This window comes from Callithrix jacchus, chromosome 15 (assembly GCF_049354715.1).
Source record: "Callithrix jacchus isolate 240 chromosome 15, calJac240_pri, whole genome shotgun sequence".
NCBI lineage: Eukaryota > Metazoa > Chordata > Mammalia > Primates > Cebidae > Callithrix > Callithrix jacchus.
In genome coordinates, this window is record NC_133516.1 from 728,704 (window position 1) to 746,149 (window position 17,446).

A 17,446-nucleotide genomic window follows, 5' to 3' on the forward strand; every position below is an offset into this window, starting at 1 on the left:
AAAGGATAGACAGATTTCCTTTCGAAAGATCCTCTAACAGCATAGTAAGGCCCAGGGAGGGGCTGCGACCCACCTTCCACCTTACGAATACGGTTGGCCAGGAAAATATAAATACCACGTGTAACGTCACCGTTAAACGTGACTATGAGCCGGGCGCGGTGGCTCACGCCTGTCATCCCAGCATTCTGGGGGGCTGAGTCGGGTGGGCCACCTGAGGTCAGGAGTCCAACAACAGGCTGACCGACATGGTGAAACCCCGTCTCTGCTAAAAATACCAAAAAAAAAAAAAAAGGGACCCACTTCCGTTACTTGCTGCTGTGGACGATAGGCAGCTGGGGTCGGTGAAGGATTCCAAGATGGCTGGGCGAAAACTTGCTCTAAAAACCATTGACTGGATAGCTTTTTGGGAGATCATACCCCAAAACCAAAAGGCCATTGCTAATTCCCTGAAATCCTGGAATGAGATCCTAACCTCCAGGTTGGCTGCTTTACCTGAGAATCCACCATCTATTGACTGGGCTTACTACAAGGCCAATGAGGCCAAAGCAGGCTTGGTGGATGACTTTGAGAAGAAGTTTAATGCCCTGAAGGTTCCTATACCAGAGGATCCATATACTGCCCTGGTGGATGCTGAAGAAAAAGAAGATGTGAAGTCTTGTGCTGAGTGGGTGTCTCTCTCAAAGGCCAGGGTTGTAGAATATGAGAAAAAGATGGAGAAGTATAAGAACTTAATTCCATTTGAACAGATGACCATTGAGGACTTGAACGAAGCTTTCCCAGAAACCAAATTGGACAAGCAAAAGTATCCCTATTGGCCTCACCAACCAATTGAGAATTTATAAAATTGAGTCCAGGAGGAGGCTCTGGCCCTTATATTACACATTCTGGACATTAAAAATAAAAGTAATTATTAAAAAAAAAAAAAAAAAAGAACCTCTTTAATTTTAATGTTAAAAATAAAAAAGGAAAAGAAAAACAAATTCTCCGGACGTGGTGGCACATGCCTGTAACCCCAGCCACTCAGGAGGCAGAGGCAGGAGAATCGCTTGAACCCCGGAGGTGGAGGTCACCGTGAGCTGAGATCGCGCCATCGCACTCCAGCCTGGGTGACAGAGTGAGACTCTTGTCTCAAAATAAAGAAAAAAGGAAAAAAGAAAGAAAGAAGAAAGAAAGAAAGAAAGAAAGAAAGAGAGAGAGAGAGAGAGAGAGAGAGAGAGAGAGAGAGAGAGAAAGAAAGGAAGGAAGGAAGGAGCCGGTCGCGGTGGCTCAAGCCTGTAATCCCAGCTCTTTGGGAGGCCAAGGTGGGTGGATCACGGGGTCAAGAGATAGAGACCATCCAGGTCAACATGGTGAAACCCCGTTTCTACTAAAGATACAAAAAATTAGCTGGGCATGCTGGTGCGTGCCTGTCATCCCAGCTACTCAGGAGGCTGAGGCAGGAGAATTGCCTGAACCCAGGAGGTGGAGGTTGCGGTGAGCCGAGATCGCGCCATTGCACTCCAGCCTGGGTAACAAAAGGGAAACTCCATCTCAAAAAAAAAAAAAAAAATACCACACAAGAAACACAGAAACAACGAAAGAAACACAGGAACAACGAACGAAACACAGAAAACGACAAAAGAAACAAACAAGAAAGAAAGAACTGGAGAAGGCAATTAGGGAGAGAGAAACTAAAGGAGAAAGCACAGACAGATTTCTTTTCGAAAAATCCTCTACCGGCATAGTAAGGCCCGGGGAGGGGCTGCGACACACCTTCCACCTTAGGAATATGTTGGCCAGGAAAATAAAAATGCCACACGTAAGGTAACCGTTAAAAGTGACAATGAGCCGGGCGCGGTGGCTCAGGCCTGTCATCCCAGCACTCTGGGGAGGCTGAGGCGGGTGGGCCACCTGAGGTCAGGAGTCCAACAACAGGCTGGCCAACATGGTGAAACCCCGTCTCTGCTAACAATACAAATAAACTTCTTTAATTTTAATCAAAGAAAGAAAGAAAGAAAAAGAAAGAAAGAAAGAAAGAAAGAAAGAAAGAAAGAAAGAAAGAAAGAAAGAAAGAAAGAAAGAACTTCTCCGGGCGTGGCAGTGCATGCCTGTAACCCCCAGCCACTCAGGAGGCTGAGGCAGGAGAATCGCCTTAACCCGGGAGGCAGAGGCCGCCGCGAGCCGAGATCGTGCCCTCGAACTCCAGCCTGGGTGACAGAGTGAGACTCTGTTTCCAAAAAAAAGAAGAAAAATGACTATGAGGGCCTGGGCCAGGGTGGTTGAGTGAGTTTACCTAGGGAGGGAGGGAGGGAGGGAGGGAGGGGTGGCGGGTGGGGAGGGGGGGAGAGAGAGAGAGAGAGAGAGAGAGAGAGAGAGAGAGAGAGAGAGAAAAAGAGAAAGAAAGAAAGAAGGGGGGATATGCCTGAGTGGAAGGAGAGAAACCAAGGGGAGCAGGAGGGGACACAAAGAGGAAGGGGAAGGGACGGAGGCACAGTAGGTTATTCTAAAATGTATTCAAGACTGGGGTGGGGGTGGGCACGGAGGGCAACTCAGGAAACAAGCCGACTCCAGCAATGACACCTAATTCATGATTGCTGGCATCGCTGCCTCGAAAGGGGGGCACCGCATGTTTCTTCCTCCACACTCATTCGATGATTTCTGGGAAACGCCATTTACGAGCACACTCTGGACATCTACCTGCTTTCGCTACATCTGGGGAGAATCGGGAAAGTCCCCACTAACGACAAGGCCTAAAGTGGAGCTGTCATCCACAAAACCCAGGCAGAAGGGTCCATATGGGTTAAGAAAGACACCAAGAAAGAAAGGGAAACAACGGATCAAAGAGAAGAACAATCGGGCCCGGCCAGGGTCTCCAGGGGTCGTCTGGGCAACGAGGGAGTCGGGGGTGGGGGTGGGGGTGGGGGTGGGGGACGAATGGACTAAGGGAGGGCGGGCCTCTAAGTGGGGGGAGGTGGGGGGCGGGTGGCAGAGAGAAGCCACAGTCTCTCCTGACGGTGGGCGGGCGGCCAGAGCGTCCCGTCACGCCGCCTAGACTTCGGAGAACCGGTGACCGCTAGGTGACGCCCGATGACAACATATGCAAGTGTCAGCCCGGCACCCTCCCAGGCATTTCCCCCACAACTAATGGAGCGGAGACCCTGAGGGGGAAGGAAGCACCGTGACTCGGCAATACGCGCAGAAACACACGCACCTACGTACGTGCGTAGGTACGTAAGTACGCACGCACGCACGCACGCACGGACGTACCCACGCACGCACTCACACGCACGGCGTATCCCACAGAATAGCAGAGTGTATACCGTGATAGCGAGAGGGCCCACGCCATTTTCTTCTCTAGTAACAAAAGAAAAAGCAGGCCGAGGCCCGGCGGCCCACGCCCCTCACCCCAGCACTCCGGTAGTCAGAGGCAGAGGCGGGCGGGTCACCCGGGGTCAGGAGTTCCGAACCATCCCCGTCAACATGGCGAAACCCCCGCCTCCAGGCCCTCGAAAGGCCGGGCAGGGGCAGGAGAATCGCTGGAACTCGGGAGGTGGAGGTCGCAGTGAGCCAAGATCTCACCACCGACCGCACTTCAGCCTGGGCGACAGAGCGAGACTCCCGGGGCGGGGGGGTGGTGGGGGGGATTCGCTTCCCTCTTTAGGTGACCACGCACCGTGACACGTACACAGAGAGCTCGGAAGGTACACAGGCTCTGACCTCCTCTGTGGTTTTGAGTCGGTCTGGCGATATTTTCCAGGCCTTCCGTTTCCCCGTAAGCAGTCACAGAAATGAAAACTCCCTCCTTTCCCAATTCGTCTTCAGCTCATCATCAGGCCGCAAGAATAAGCAGCCCGACCCGACCCGACCCTCCCGCTGGGTCCGGGAGCAATTGCACTCCAGCCCGGGCGACAGAGCGAGCGAGCGAGCGAGCGAGCGAGCGGGACCTCTGTCGCAGAAGAAAACAATTAAAAAGAAGGAAGATAGATAGATCATCGGCCAGCCGTTTTGTGTCGTGCTGCGTCCTGGCACCCGCCCGGGCCGGTAGGCCCAGCTCCTCAGGAGGCTGAGTCAGGGGAGGATCTCTCTAAGCCCACCAGTCAGTTCAAGGTCACAGTGACCTACGATCGGCCTGGGCGACACAGGGAGACCCCATCTCTAAAAAAGTACATGGAAGCGTGGACGGTCGTAGAAGACATACAAGGAGGTGGCGGAGCACGGGAAGGCTCCGCTCGTTCCTGAAGACCAGAGCACAGCCGGGTGCGGTGGCTCAAGCCTGTCGTCCCAGCACTTTGGGAGGCCGAGGCGGGTGGATCACGAGGTCGAGAGATCGAGACCAACCTGGTCAACGTGGTGAAACCCCGTCTCTGCTAAACATACCGGAAAATAGACAAATAAATAAATTAGCTGGGCACAATGGCACGTGCCTGTAATCCCAGCTACTCGGGAGGCTGAGGCAGGAGAATTGCCTGGACCCAGGAGGCGGAGGTTGCGGTGAGCCGAGATCGCGCCATCGCACTCCAGCCTGGGTAACGAGAGCGAAACTCCGTCTCAAAAAATTAAAAAAGACCAGAGCACAGAAACAGGACCATCCGCTTGAGGTAGCCACCGTTCCGAATCACGGCGGAGGCCTTGAGGATTTCAGAGCATGGCCCTGCTGTCATCTGCGGCACCCGACCTCGCCTGTAAATATTTCCGGAAACCGACTCGTCCGTCCATTCATTCACTCACCCATCCATCCATCCATCCATCCATCCATCCATCCATCCATCCCATCCATCCATCCATCCATCCATCCATCCATCCATCCATCCATCCATCCAATCCATCCATCCATCCATCCGTTCATTCATTTTATAGGCGCTTGCTGACAGCCCCAGCAGAGACTTCATCTCAAATAAACAAACACGTAGGTGAATCCATCAACGTCAAAAGGAAAACGCAAGGAAACGGGGCAGCACGGGGAAGCTCCGCCTTTCTCTAGACACCAGAGCAGATACACCACGGTACCGTCAGGAACAGACACAGACACGGGCCGTTCGGAATCTGTCGTCACCGTGCCAGATCGGCACCGAAAGACCGCACGTTTCCGAGCCGTCGCCGCCATCGTCGGGCGTGACGGCCGAGTCACGACCACGTAGAGATCTCCCGACCCACCGGCCGCGTTCGTGCTCTCACGAGCCGGGTCGGGAGAACGAGCGGGGCATTCGGCAAAGCACTCGTCTCACGTTCCTCGGCGGTCTCCCGCGTCTCTCGTGAAACCTGCCAAAGTTAGAGTTGCTTCTCCGTTCCACACCCGCCCCCCACTCCCCCCCCGCCACCGTCGACCGTCCGCAGAGTACCGAAACAAAAGAACGGTGAACACGTGTCACGCAACAGGGAGGAAAAACAACAAAGCAAAAGTCTCAGAGCTTTGTGGTACAGAATGAAGAAAATCTTGTACCCAACATCGTCAACGGTTTGCGAGGTTTCAGTTACAGATTTTACTAATGGTATGCCACCTGACATGTCCACCTCAGTCATTGTCACCAGACTGGAGGAATCTGGTTCCAGCCCATGCAGTAGTTTCCAGTGCGGTGGAAGCATAAGGCGAAACCAAGGAGGCAAAAGCCAAGTCAAGACACCCCCGTTTCTTGAGCAACTATGGGCAAGGTACTTTTGACAGCTGGAGTAAGGAAATGGGAGCCTTTCCATAGTTCAGCAGCCACAGATGATCTCTGAAATGAGATATAGGCTGCTTGTTTCTGGGCTCCAGGGACAATGAACATAAATAGGTTTGGAGCGATGTCTCCAGGGGCAAAAGGAGGAGGAATGGAATGTAAAGCAGCACAGGTAACTTACACAGAACACGCCATATCTTTGGGTTCTCCACACGTGTGGAGAGTACCTTGTGTGGAGGACTGAGTTTCAATAGATTGCCACGAGGGATCTGCTCTTCTCCATAGAAAACCCTGACTCAGGGACCATCATGGTGACTCAGTCCTATAATCCCAGCACTATGGGAGGCCGAGGTAGGCTTATCATCTGCGGTCACAAGAGCCAGACAGCCTGGCCAAAATGGGGAAACCAACAATACAAAAATTAGCAGGGTGTGGTGAGCACCTCTTATCTCAGCTACTTAGTGGGCTGTGGCAGGAGAATCACTTGAACCCGGGAGGCGGAGTCAGAGCACAGAGTTCACCCTACTGGACTCATGCCTGGGCGACAGAGCAAGACTCCATAAAAAAAAAAAAAAAAAAAATTAGCCAGGCATGGTAGTGCATGCGTGTAATCCCATCTACTTAGGAGGCTGAGGCAGGATAATTGCTTAAACCTGGGAAGTGGTGGTTGCAGTGAGCTGGGATCATGCCACTATACTCCAGTCTGGGTGAAAGTGAGACCTCATCTCAAAAAATAAAAATAAAAAAAGAAAACGCTGACCCCTGAAGCAGGGCATCTAGGAATAATTTAAAATCAGGCTTCCCAGAATTTCGTTAAGTGATGGTCCAGGGGACTACTTTCTTTCTGGTCACACCTCATTTCCCAGGAGGAGGGGCTCTCTGAATGAACCGCTGTTTCAGTGATGCCCGTAGTGGACTGGCCCGCTGAGGAGATGAACAAGACCCTCTATCTGAGGTCAATCGAGGCTCTGAGGCTGCCCTATAGTTGTGCCTAAGAGGGATTCTGACTTAGAGGAGTCAATAATAATCTCACAGAGGGTAGCTTCGCCCCATTGGCTACTCAGCCAAGCACATACAACAAAAATCTAAACCTGCGGTTTCTACTGTACTGTGGCAACACATAGGCAACAACACATGGGACACAGATACAGTGAAACTAATCTGTTTCACATGTCTAACTATGATGATTTCCAAGCATATGCACAGCTCTGGGGTAAATCCATTCCAGTCTGCCTTTCCCTTTAAAAAGAAAACATAACTCACCGGGTGCGGTGGCTCAAGCCTGTAATCCCAGCCTGGAAAACACGACGAAACCCCACTTTACTGAAAATACAAAAAATTTGTCGGGCGAGGTGGTGGGGGCCCATAATCCCAGCTACTCAGAAGGCGGAGGCAGGAGAATCCCTGGAACCCAGGAGGTGGAGCTTGCAGCGAGCCGAGGTCGTGCCATTGTACTGGAGAAAGAAAGAAAAGAGAACTCTCTCCAGGGCTCCCATCTGCTTTTGCAGGATCTGAAATGTGATTGCGGCAAAGGTTGAGAGAAGGGCCCAGGGGACAAAGGGGGGAGAAGCAAAGGCTGGAGGCACCTCTGCTCACTCTGGAATGTTTTCAACCTGGGTGGGGATGACTCAGGGAAAAAGCTGACTCTGAAAATGACAAATAATTTACTGTTACCGCTTCCTTAAAAGGTGGGAGGTTCATAGTTTTTTCCCAGCATGCATTCATTTACTTCCAGGAAGTGCCATTTAGTTTACAAATACCCGGCTTCGCTGCATATGTAGGGATTTAGGATCGTTCTTGTTCATGATAACTCCAAGTGTGCTTCTACAATGCACGTATCATTGTGAACCTCGAACACCTGAGACAGGTCTCACTCATTTTAGAAAATTAATTTTGCCAAGGTAGGAGAATCGCTTGAACCCAGGAGGTGGATGTTGTAATGAGCCCAGATGGCGTCATTGCACTCCAAACTTTTGCAACAAAAGCAAAATTCAGTCTCGAGAAAAAAAAAAAAGAAAAGAAAAGAAAGAAATACAAATAATAGAACAATGGGGCCAAGCCAGTGTGGAGGTTTCCTAGACAACAAGGCCTTGTGGGAAGGGAGGAAAGGAGTGCCTCTGAGCTCAGGGTGTGTGGGACTTCAAAGAAACCACTGCTTTACCTGGCTGCTCAAGTTTTGCCTACAAGCTTAACACCTACGTTTTCAATAAAACTGACCGGTAGGTGACGCCAGATAACAAGCAAACGACATGTCTGCCAGGAATGAGTGGGATCCCTGGTTTGCGGGTGAGCGACGAAGGGGAAGGATATGAAGGCACATGGGGTCGCCAGTCTTCTGATTTCTGTTTCATTATGTTACTGGCCAAGAGCATCCTCCCAAACGGTCCCCACAGCTCTTCAACAAATGCCCCTAGGTAAAAGAATACCATTTCTCAGAAAACAGACACGGTGGAACGCTCACATGAGCACACAATATGTATACAACTTTGTATCATAATAGTGAGCTTTCTTTGCTAAATGCCTTCGTGATGGATTTCACTAAAAGTATTGTTGAAAATATCAAATTATAGGAATGGGCACAGTGGCTCATGCCTGTAATTCTAACACTTCTACAGACCAAGGTGGAAGAATGGCTAGAGGTCAGGAGTCTGAGACTAACCTGGGCAACACAACGAGAGAGATTAGCACTACTTAAAAAAATTGCCAAGCATTGTGGAACATGCCTATATTCTCAGCAACGCAGGAAGCTGAGGCAGGAGAAGTGCTTAAGCACAGAAGTTCACTGTTGCAGTGAGTGAGCTGTGCGCAGGCTACCGGAGTACAGCTCTGGTCTGTGATTCTGAAATTCTCTTCTCTTCCTTTATTCTGTATTTTTTTGAGACAGAGGCTTTGTTGCCCAGGCTGGAGGGAAATGGCACCATCTTGGCTCACTGCAACTTCTGTCTCCAGTGTTCGAGCAATTCTCCTGCCTTAGCGTCCTGAGTAGCTGGGATTACAGGCACCTGCCCCCACGCCTGGCTAATTTTTGTATTTTTAGTAGACACGGGTTTTCATTATATTGCCCAGGCTGGTCATGAGCGCTGCTTAAATTTTCAATATGGGCCGCCGCTAGGTGACGCCCAACGAAAACCAAAACAAGTGTCATCCTGGAATAAGTTGGATCCCTGATGGAAGGGTAAGCGACGAAGTGCAGGGGACACAGGCACAGGCATTCGAGCATTTTCTTGTGATTTCCCTTGGCCATTGTTTCGGAATGCAGGACATCCTCCAAGACGGTTCCAAAAACAATTCAACCAGAGCCCCTGGGAATGATAGTCGGATCATTGGGAACTACCATTTATCCAGAGAGAAGAGTCTCCATTGGTGTGCGGCACAGGTACGGATAGAGGCAGGAGCTACCTCAGACAGAAGGCCAGTCTTCAGGGTTTCACAGTGGACCACAGCTTCAATCTCTCACCAACTCAGAGTAGCAATATGCGTCACCATAGAATGAAGTGAATAAAAAGCGTGCTCTGAGCAAAGCGTTTCACAGATAAGACGGTGTGAACACTCACTGTTGTCCATGGCCAGTTGTTTCTTCCACAGTGCTTGTTACTTAATCGTGTTTCACAACGTTCACCCTCTTGTGAATCAGTTAGGACTCTTGTTCCATGAATCCTGGAAGTTCAAAATCCGACATCACCAGAAGACCATGAATGCTATCCTAGCCTGGTAGCAATGAAGTACTTTCTCAGAAAACACACCAACACACAAACGCAAGCATGTATGAACATATGTGCATGCATTATATCTGTACAGTTTTACACTGTGATCGTGACCTTTTCTTCCCTAGATAACTTAGGGATAGCTTTCACTACATACTGTTTAAAATATCAAATTATAGGTGCCGACTGTGGTGGTTTATGCCTTTATTGCCAGCACTTTGCAGGCCAAGCTGGGAAAACTCTTGAGGCAGGTACAGTGAGACCATCCAGGAAAACACAGCCAAATCCCATCTCTAACAGAAATATCACAAAATTCGCTGAGCATTGTGTCGTGCACACGGAGTCTCAGCTACTGAAGGGCTGAGGCAGTGACTGCTTAAGACCAAGAATTTTAGATCTTATAATCCCCACTCCTTCAACACATCTGTGGCTTATGAATTGGTTAGATGGTCAGCAACATGCAGAAAACTTAATTACAGAATTCATGAAGAAAATGGAAGGAATTTTGTGGAGAAATACCTTTCACTGGGTAAATTACATAAAAATATGTATGTTCCATGTGAATGCCCACCATGGGGTGACCGCATCAGAGTAGGATGTTGATAATAACGTGGACAGAATGACTTGTTCTATGGGTATTGATTTTTCTTATTTTCCTCCCCACTCCCGTCATCACCTCATGGACTTATGAACAAGGTGAACATAGTAGCAGAAATAGAAGCAATGCACAGCCTGAGCAACATGAACTTGGAATCCAAAAGCCCAGTCTCGATACAGCCAACTCTGAGTGTTCAATCTCACAGCACCACAGATCAACATCGAGTTTTTGATATGATGTCGTATCTGCAGTGATTCTCCAGGTGCCTGATAGTACGTTTATTACACTTAATAATTTGCATAATATAAGGGGAAATAGTTTGTACTCAATGGAGTAGGCTCTTACCATGGATATAAATTTGTTTTCCTTGCATAAAATTCTTCTGCCAAAACTGCCATCCATGGACACACAGAATCCTTTATCCACCAACATGGTATTACACTCAGCCTTGCTCGGACCAAAAAATCCACTTCACAACCAAAGTTTAGCAATGTGCTCATCTTTACGGAATCCAGTGGACTTACCATGCTTTCCATTATCAAATCAAATCATATCAAATCAAGTCTATATTTTAGAGTCATGAATGGTGAAGAAAAATAATGAAAGAACTCTGAGTTCCTGAATGACTACATGGAGAGGAGGGGCCTTTTCAATCTGGTCACCCAGCAGCACTGTTATGTGTGATAAAATATGCTGTTACTCTACTGCAAATTAGGGGGGGTGGTATCTGACACTTCAGCATAAGCTAAAACATGCACTTAAATACCTAGTTGCTGAATTAGTTTAAAATGCATTCTTATGACTTTAAGAAAGACTATTTAGGATGACAAATGTTAGATTGGTCTTGCAATTTTCACCCTTCCATTTTGACCATACTAAGTTATATTAAAGAACTTGAACCACACAAAATAATTTTGTTATGGATTTAATAAACAGATAAAATGAAACAATCAAATAAAACAGATTTTATTTATTTGAGGATGTGTTTTCCAGAGCAAACTTAGATAGGAAATTTTAACTTCATGAATTTATATTCTACAAAAATATAATAAATTCAAATTAACCTGCTCTAATTTTTAATTAAATTGAATTATTTTTATGAGGGTTACTACATTTAAATAAAAATTACCTGATTTTTTTATATCAAAATTGACAGATTCTGCTTCTACACATTGTCTATAGGGACCATAATTTCTACAAGTCCACTTTTCTATATCTTCCACTCTCATCCCATTTGAATAAAAAACATCCTTTTCTGGACACACAAGGGTCAGGCAGATGCAACTATGCAACTACACGCTGTTTCACATCATTTTCTGAGGAGAACTTAAAACTGTTTTTATACACAAACATTTTGTTGGCCAACTATCAAATACAAAATTCTGACATTTGTTAAACATTGGGAAGGAAGACTTTAATACAATTGCAGTAGTTGTTATGGCCATTGTAATAGGGCTCAGAAACTGATCATAACTCTGAACACCGACAACTCAGGATTTGTACTCAATAAGTGGAATAAATCAGTGGATAAGAAATCACTGAAAAACATTCGCCAAAATATCAAAGGAAGAGAAATTTTTTCTAACAGCATTCTGGTTACAGGCTGGCTGAGGACTTAAATATCAAGAAAGTGGAATCGCAATATGAGTGGATGTAGAGGATATGTGGAATATGCTAAGTCTTAACAGAGTTTCTGAAAATGAGCTTCTTAAACCACAAGCCAGGTAATAAGTCAAGGTTGGGGGCTCGGCACGGTGGCTCACGCCTGTAATCCCAGCACTTTGGGAGGCTGAGGTGGGTGGATAATGAGGTCAAGAGATCGAGAACAACTTGATCAACATGGTGAAACCCCGTCTCTACTAAAAATACAAAAAATTAGCTGGGCATGGTGACACATGCCTGTGATCCCAGCTACTCGGGATGCTGAGGCAGGAGAATCGCCTGAACCCAGGAGGCAGAGGTTGCGGTGAGCAAAGATCATGCCATTGCACTCCAGCCTGGGTAACAAGAGCGAAACTCCGTTTCAAAAATTAAAAAGTCAAGGTTGGCATAGTCAAAGAAAGGGTTCAGTTAATCTTCACTAACCTTTGTTCATAAACGACGTTTTTATCACAACCAAGACTTTTTCTCATTGGGTCTGAAAGGTAATAAACACCAAAAGAATTTTTGTTTGGGAAATGAACACCCACTTTATCTGAGAAAACTCCACCTTCTCCTGTTTATCTTTAAATTTAGTGTAGAAAAAGAGCACTTGTCATTGCCACATTTCTTATTTTACTTATCTCCTTCAAAACAGACTCACTTTTATGCAAACAGCAACTTACCAAACACAAAAGTTATAACTCCTGACCACTATTGAAGCTAACAATGACTAGAGGACCTTTAAGACAACTGGGCATAAATAATCAGAAGTATCGATGGGACTTTGGGAAGACTCCTCAGATGGAGCTGACACAGCTGTGTGAGTCACTTTGACCTTTTATTTTTTCTCTTTCTTGCTCTCTGAAATGCACGTAGTTTTTGGTGCAGGCTGGTGCTCCTACAGTCATCTAGGGCCAGAGACAGCCTACAGGATAAAACCGTCTACCAAAAGATTGTAGCAGGTAATGGTGCCAAGAGGGCTGACTAAAAGTAGCTATGGTGTGTGGCTCTCATGGAAAGAAACAAAGGGGGAAAGTAAATACAACACCTTCAACTGAAACACCCAGGCATTTGCATTGGGACTAATGAAGAATGGAGAAAAGCAAGCCATGGTAACCGCTCACCCAGAAGTAACACAAACCCAAGGGAACCTGCCCTGTCCAGGGAAGTGGTGAGCAAATGTGTGACTCTGGGAAGCCACACTTCTCCCATGAATCTCTGCAACCTCAGTTCAGGAGATTTTCTTATGAACCCATTCCACCAGGGCCTTTGGTCTGACACACACAGCTACATGGTCTTGGCAAAACAACTGCTCAGACACAAACAGGATCTCAGGAGCTTCACGTGCTTTGGCTCCGGGATCTCTGGAAAAGATGACTGCAACTCAGACAAGGTGGGAGGTTGGACCTCTGTAAACACCCCTAGAGAGGAAGCTGAATCCATGGGCCTGAGCAGCGTCAGTCTGTGGGCCCCATTTCCGTGATGCCCTACATGATAAGACTCATTGGCTTGGAATTCCAGCCAGCCCCCAGCAACAGTATTGCAGCTACTTGAGACGAAACAGAGTTCTCGGAGGCAGGGAAGGCTGCCATGTTTGCTATTTGAATGACTCAGCCATTCCAGCCTGGACTTAGGAAAGTCCAAATAAAATTGACGGCAGATGGAGTGAACCCTCAACACAGCACTGTGGCTCTACCAAAATGTGGCCAGACTGCTTCTTGAAGTGGGACCCTGAGGCATTTTTTATCTAATGGTGGGGCCTTCTGCCAGAGCCTCTGGACAGCCCCTTTCATATTCTCCAGCAGAGTTTTGATTTCTTCCTGGATGCAGTGCCCAGTGGAAGGAGTGAGCCCCCCCCATTTTCTGTTTGTACTCAGCCATTCCAGCCTGTCGGCTTAGGAGAATCCAAATCATTCAGGATCAGAAAGGGTACCCCAGCACAGCACAGTGGCTCCAACATAATGTAATCAGCCTGCTTCTTTAATTGGGACCCTGATATGCTCCTCATCTCTGGATGGGCCAGATGTTTTCTGGCCAACAGAGGTTTAAAAACTTTCTGAGAGTTCCTAGAGAAAGAGTGGGCTACCATCTATGCTGTTTCAGCACCTTAGCTCTTTCAGTCTTTTGGCTATGGAGAGCCCAACCTGATGAGGGGTAGAAATGGTACCAGCACAGCATGGCTGATCTATGAAAGTGAAGCTAGATGGCTTCTTTAAGTGGGTCTCCAATCCTGTTCCTCTTTGCTGGGTAAGAACTACCAACCAGGGTCTCCAGGCACCTTCTAAAGGTGTGTTTAAACCAGTAACAGGCCTCCTGCACCTCTCCTGGGATGGAGCTCCCAAAGTGGTGGGCTCCTATATTTCTTGTTTTACAGACTTCACTGGTGATACTTCCAGTTACTGGGAAATTTGAGGTGACTGGAGACTAGAGTAGAAGCCCTACACACTGTAATAGCCCTACACAAAATAGCCAAACAAACAAATAAACAAACAAAAAAACAACTCAAAGGTCAGCAACCTCAAAGATTAAAGGTAGATAAGCACACACATGTGAGAAATAGTTAGTTCAAGTATACTAAAACTCAAAAATCACAGTGCCCTCTTTCTCCAAAATGACCACATTTCCAGCAAGCTTTCAGAATAAGGCTGAGATGACTTATTTGAGATGACTGAAATAACAGAAGTAGATTCCTGTATGTGGATAAAAGTTAACTTCACTGACTTAAAGGAACATGTTCTAACTCGATGCAAGACAGTTAAAGATTACAATATATATGATATTTCAGGAGCTGATAAACAAATTAGCCAGAATAGAAAAGAACTTAACCAACTTGATAGTGCTGAAAAACACAATGCAATAATTTCATAATGCAATCACAAGTATTAATAGCAGAATAGACCAAGCAGAGGAAAGAATATCAGAGCTTGATGACTGTGTTTCTGAAATAAGACAGGCAGACAACAATAGAAAAAAAGAATAAAAGAAATAAGCAAAATCTTTGAGAAATATGGGATTATGTAAAAAGACCAAATCTATAACTGATTAGTATACCTTAAAGAGTTAGTGAGAGGCTTGGCATAGTGGCTCATTCCTGTAATCCCAGTACTTTGGGAAGCTGAGGTGGGCAGATCACCTGAGGTTGGGAGTTTGAGACCAACCTGACCAACGTGGAGAAACCCCATTTTTACTAACAATACAAAATTAGCTGGGCATGGTGGTGCATGCCTGTAATCTCAGCTACTCGAGAGGCTGAGGCAGGAGAATTGCTTGACCATGAGACACAGAGGGTGTGATGACATGAGATCATGCCGTTGCACTCCAGCCTGGGAAACAAAAGCAAAACTGCATCACAAAACCAATTTGGAAAAGATATTTAAGTAAATCATCCATGAGAACTTTCTAACCTTGTTATACAGGCCAACATTAACATCCATAAAATGCAGAGAACTCTAGTAAGATACTCCATGAAAAGATCATACCAAAGACATGTAATTATCAGATTCTCCAAAGTTGAAATGAAAACTTATTACCAGCCACTACAAAAACACACTGAAGTACACGGACCATTGACACTATCAATTAGCTACATGAACAAGTTTGCAAAGTAACCAGCTAGCATAAGATAACAAAATCAAATCTACATATAACAATAATGTAAGTGGACTAAATGCCACAATTAATGCACACAGAGTGGCAAGTAAATAAAAAACCAAGACCCATTGGCATGCTGTCTTCAAGACACCCATCTCACATGAAGTGACACATATCGGCTCAAAATAGAGGGATGGAGAAAACTTTATCAAACAAATGAAAAACAGAAAAAGTAAGGGTTGCAATCCTAGTTTCCAACAAACTAGACTTTTTTTTTTTTTAGACTGAGTTTTACTCTTGTTACACAGGCTGGAGTGCAATGGTGTAATCTTGGCTTACTGAAACCTCTGCCTCCTGGGTTCAGGCAATTCTCCTGCCTCAGCCTCCTGAGTAGCTGGGATTACAGGCACATGACACCATGCCCAGCTAATTTTTTTATTTTTAGTAGAGACGGGGTTTCACCATGTTGACCAGGATGGTCTCGATCTTTTGACCTCATGATCCACCTGCCTCAGCCTCCCAAAGTGCTGGGATTTCAGGTGTGAGCCACTGTGCCAAGCCCCCAAAATAGACTTTAAACCAACACAAAAAGAAACAAAACAAACAAGCAAACAAACAAAAAAGACAAACAGAGTAATCAGATAATGGCAAAGGATTCAATTCAACAAGACCTTACTATTCTAAATATATGTGCACCCAACACAAGAGTACCCAGGTTCATGTAATAAATTTCTGGAGATCTTTAAAGAGACCTAGATCACCGCTACACAATAAGAGTGGCAGACTTTAACACCCCACTGACAATATTAGACAGATTATTGAGACAGAAAATTAACAAAGATATTCAGGATATGAACCTAGCTTTGGATCAAATGGATGTGATGAATATTTACAGAACTCTCCACCCAAAAACAGCAGAATGTACATTCTTCTCATCACCACATGGCACTACTTCTGAAATCTGTCACATAGTCTGAAGTGAAACATTCTTCAGAACTAAAATCATAATAAACAGTGTCTCAGACAACAGCACAAATTAGAGCAGAAAATAAAGAAATTTACTAAAAACCATAAAATTAAGCAGAAATTGAATAACCAGCTCCTGAATGACTGTTAGGTTAATAATGAAATTAATGCAAGTATTAAGAAATTCTTTGAAACCAGTGAAAACAAAGACAAAACATACCAGAAGCTCTAGGACACAGCTAAAGCAGTGCTAGGAGAAAAATTTATAGCACTAAATGCCCACATTCAAAAGCCAGAAAGTCAAGTTGACAACTTAACATCACAACTAAAATAACGACAGAAATAAGAGCAAAGAAATTCTACAGCTAGTAGAAGACAAGAATTCACCGAAATCAGAGCTGAACTGAAGGAGATAGAAATATAACCAATAATTCAAAAGATCAACAAATTCAGAAGCTGGTTTTTTCTTAGAAACTAATTATATGGACAGACAACCAGATATACTAATAAGGAAGAAAAGATAAAAAATTTAAATAAACACAATCAGAAATAGTAAATGTGACCACTGAATTCGCAGAAATAAAAATAACCATCAGAAAATACTATAAACAACTCTATGCCCGTAAGCTAAAAAATCTAGTAGAAATGGGTAAATTTCTGAATACATACATCCTCCAAGACTAAACCATGAATAAATTGAATCCCTGAAAACACAAATAACAGGCTCTAAAATTGAGGCAGTAACAAATGTCCTACCAACCGCAAAAAGCCCAGAACCAACGATTAACAGCTGAATACTATCAGATTTACAAAGAATAACTGGTACAATTCCTACTAAACCTATTTCAAAAAATTAAAACAGAGGATTTTCTCCCTAATGCTTTTTATAAGACCACATCATCCTGGTACCAAAACCTTGCAGAGACACAAGAGATAAAGAAAACTTCAGGCCAATATTCTTGATGAACATTGATGCAAACATTTTTAACAAAATAGTGGCAAACTTCATCCAGCAGCACATCAAAATGATTATTCATCACAGTTAAGTAGGCTTCATTCATGGGATGTGAGGTTAATTTAACATATACAAATCAATATGATTCATCACATAAACAGAACTAAAGATCAAAACCACATGACTTCTGTGAATAGATGCAGAAAAATCTTTCAACATAATTCAACATGCATTCAGGTTAAAAACTCTCAATAAACTAGAAATTGAAAAAACATCCCTCAAGATAATAAGAACCATATATGACGAAACCACAGACAACATCATGCTGAAAAGGCAAAAGTTGAAAAGATTTTCC

The 17,446-nt window shown here is 45.3% G+C and overlaps 1 pseudogene; it reads left to right on the forward strand.

The window, feature by feature from the left end:
- The first annotated feature begins 304 nt into the window (after nucleotides 1-304).
- On the forward strand, nucleotides 305-903 carry LOC128930790 (ATP synthase peripheral stalk subunit d, mitochondrial pseudogene; annotated as a pseudogene).
- The last annotated feature ends 16,543 nt before the right edge of the window (nucleotides 904-17,446 follow it).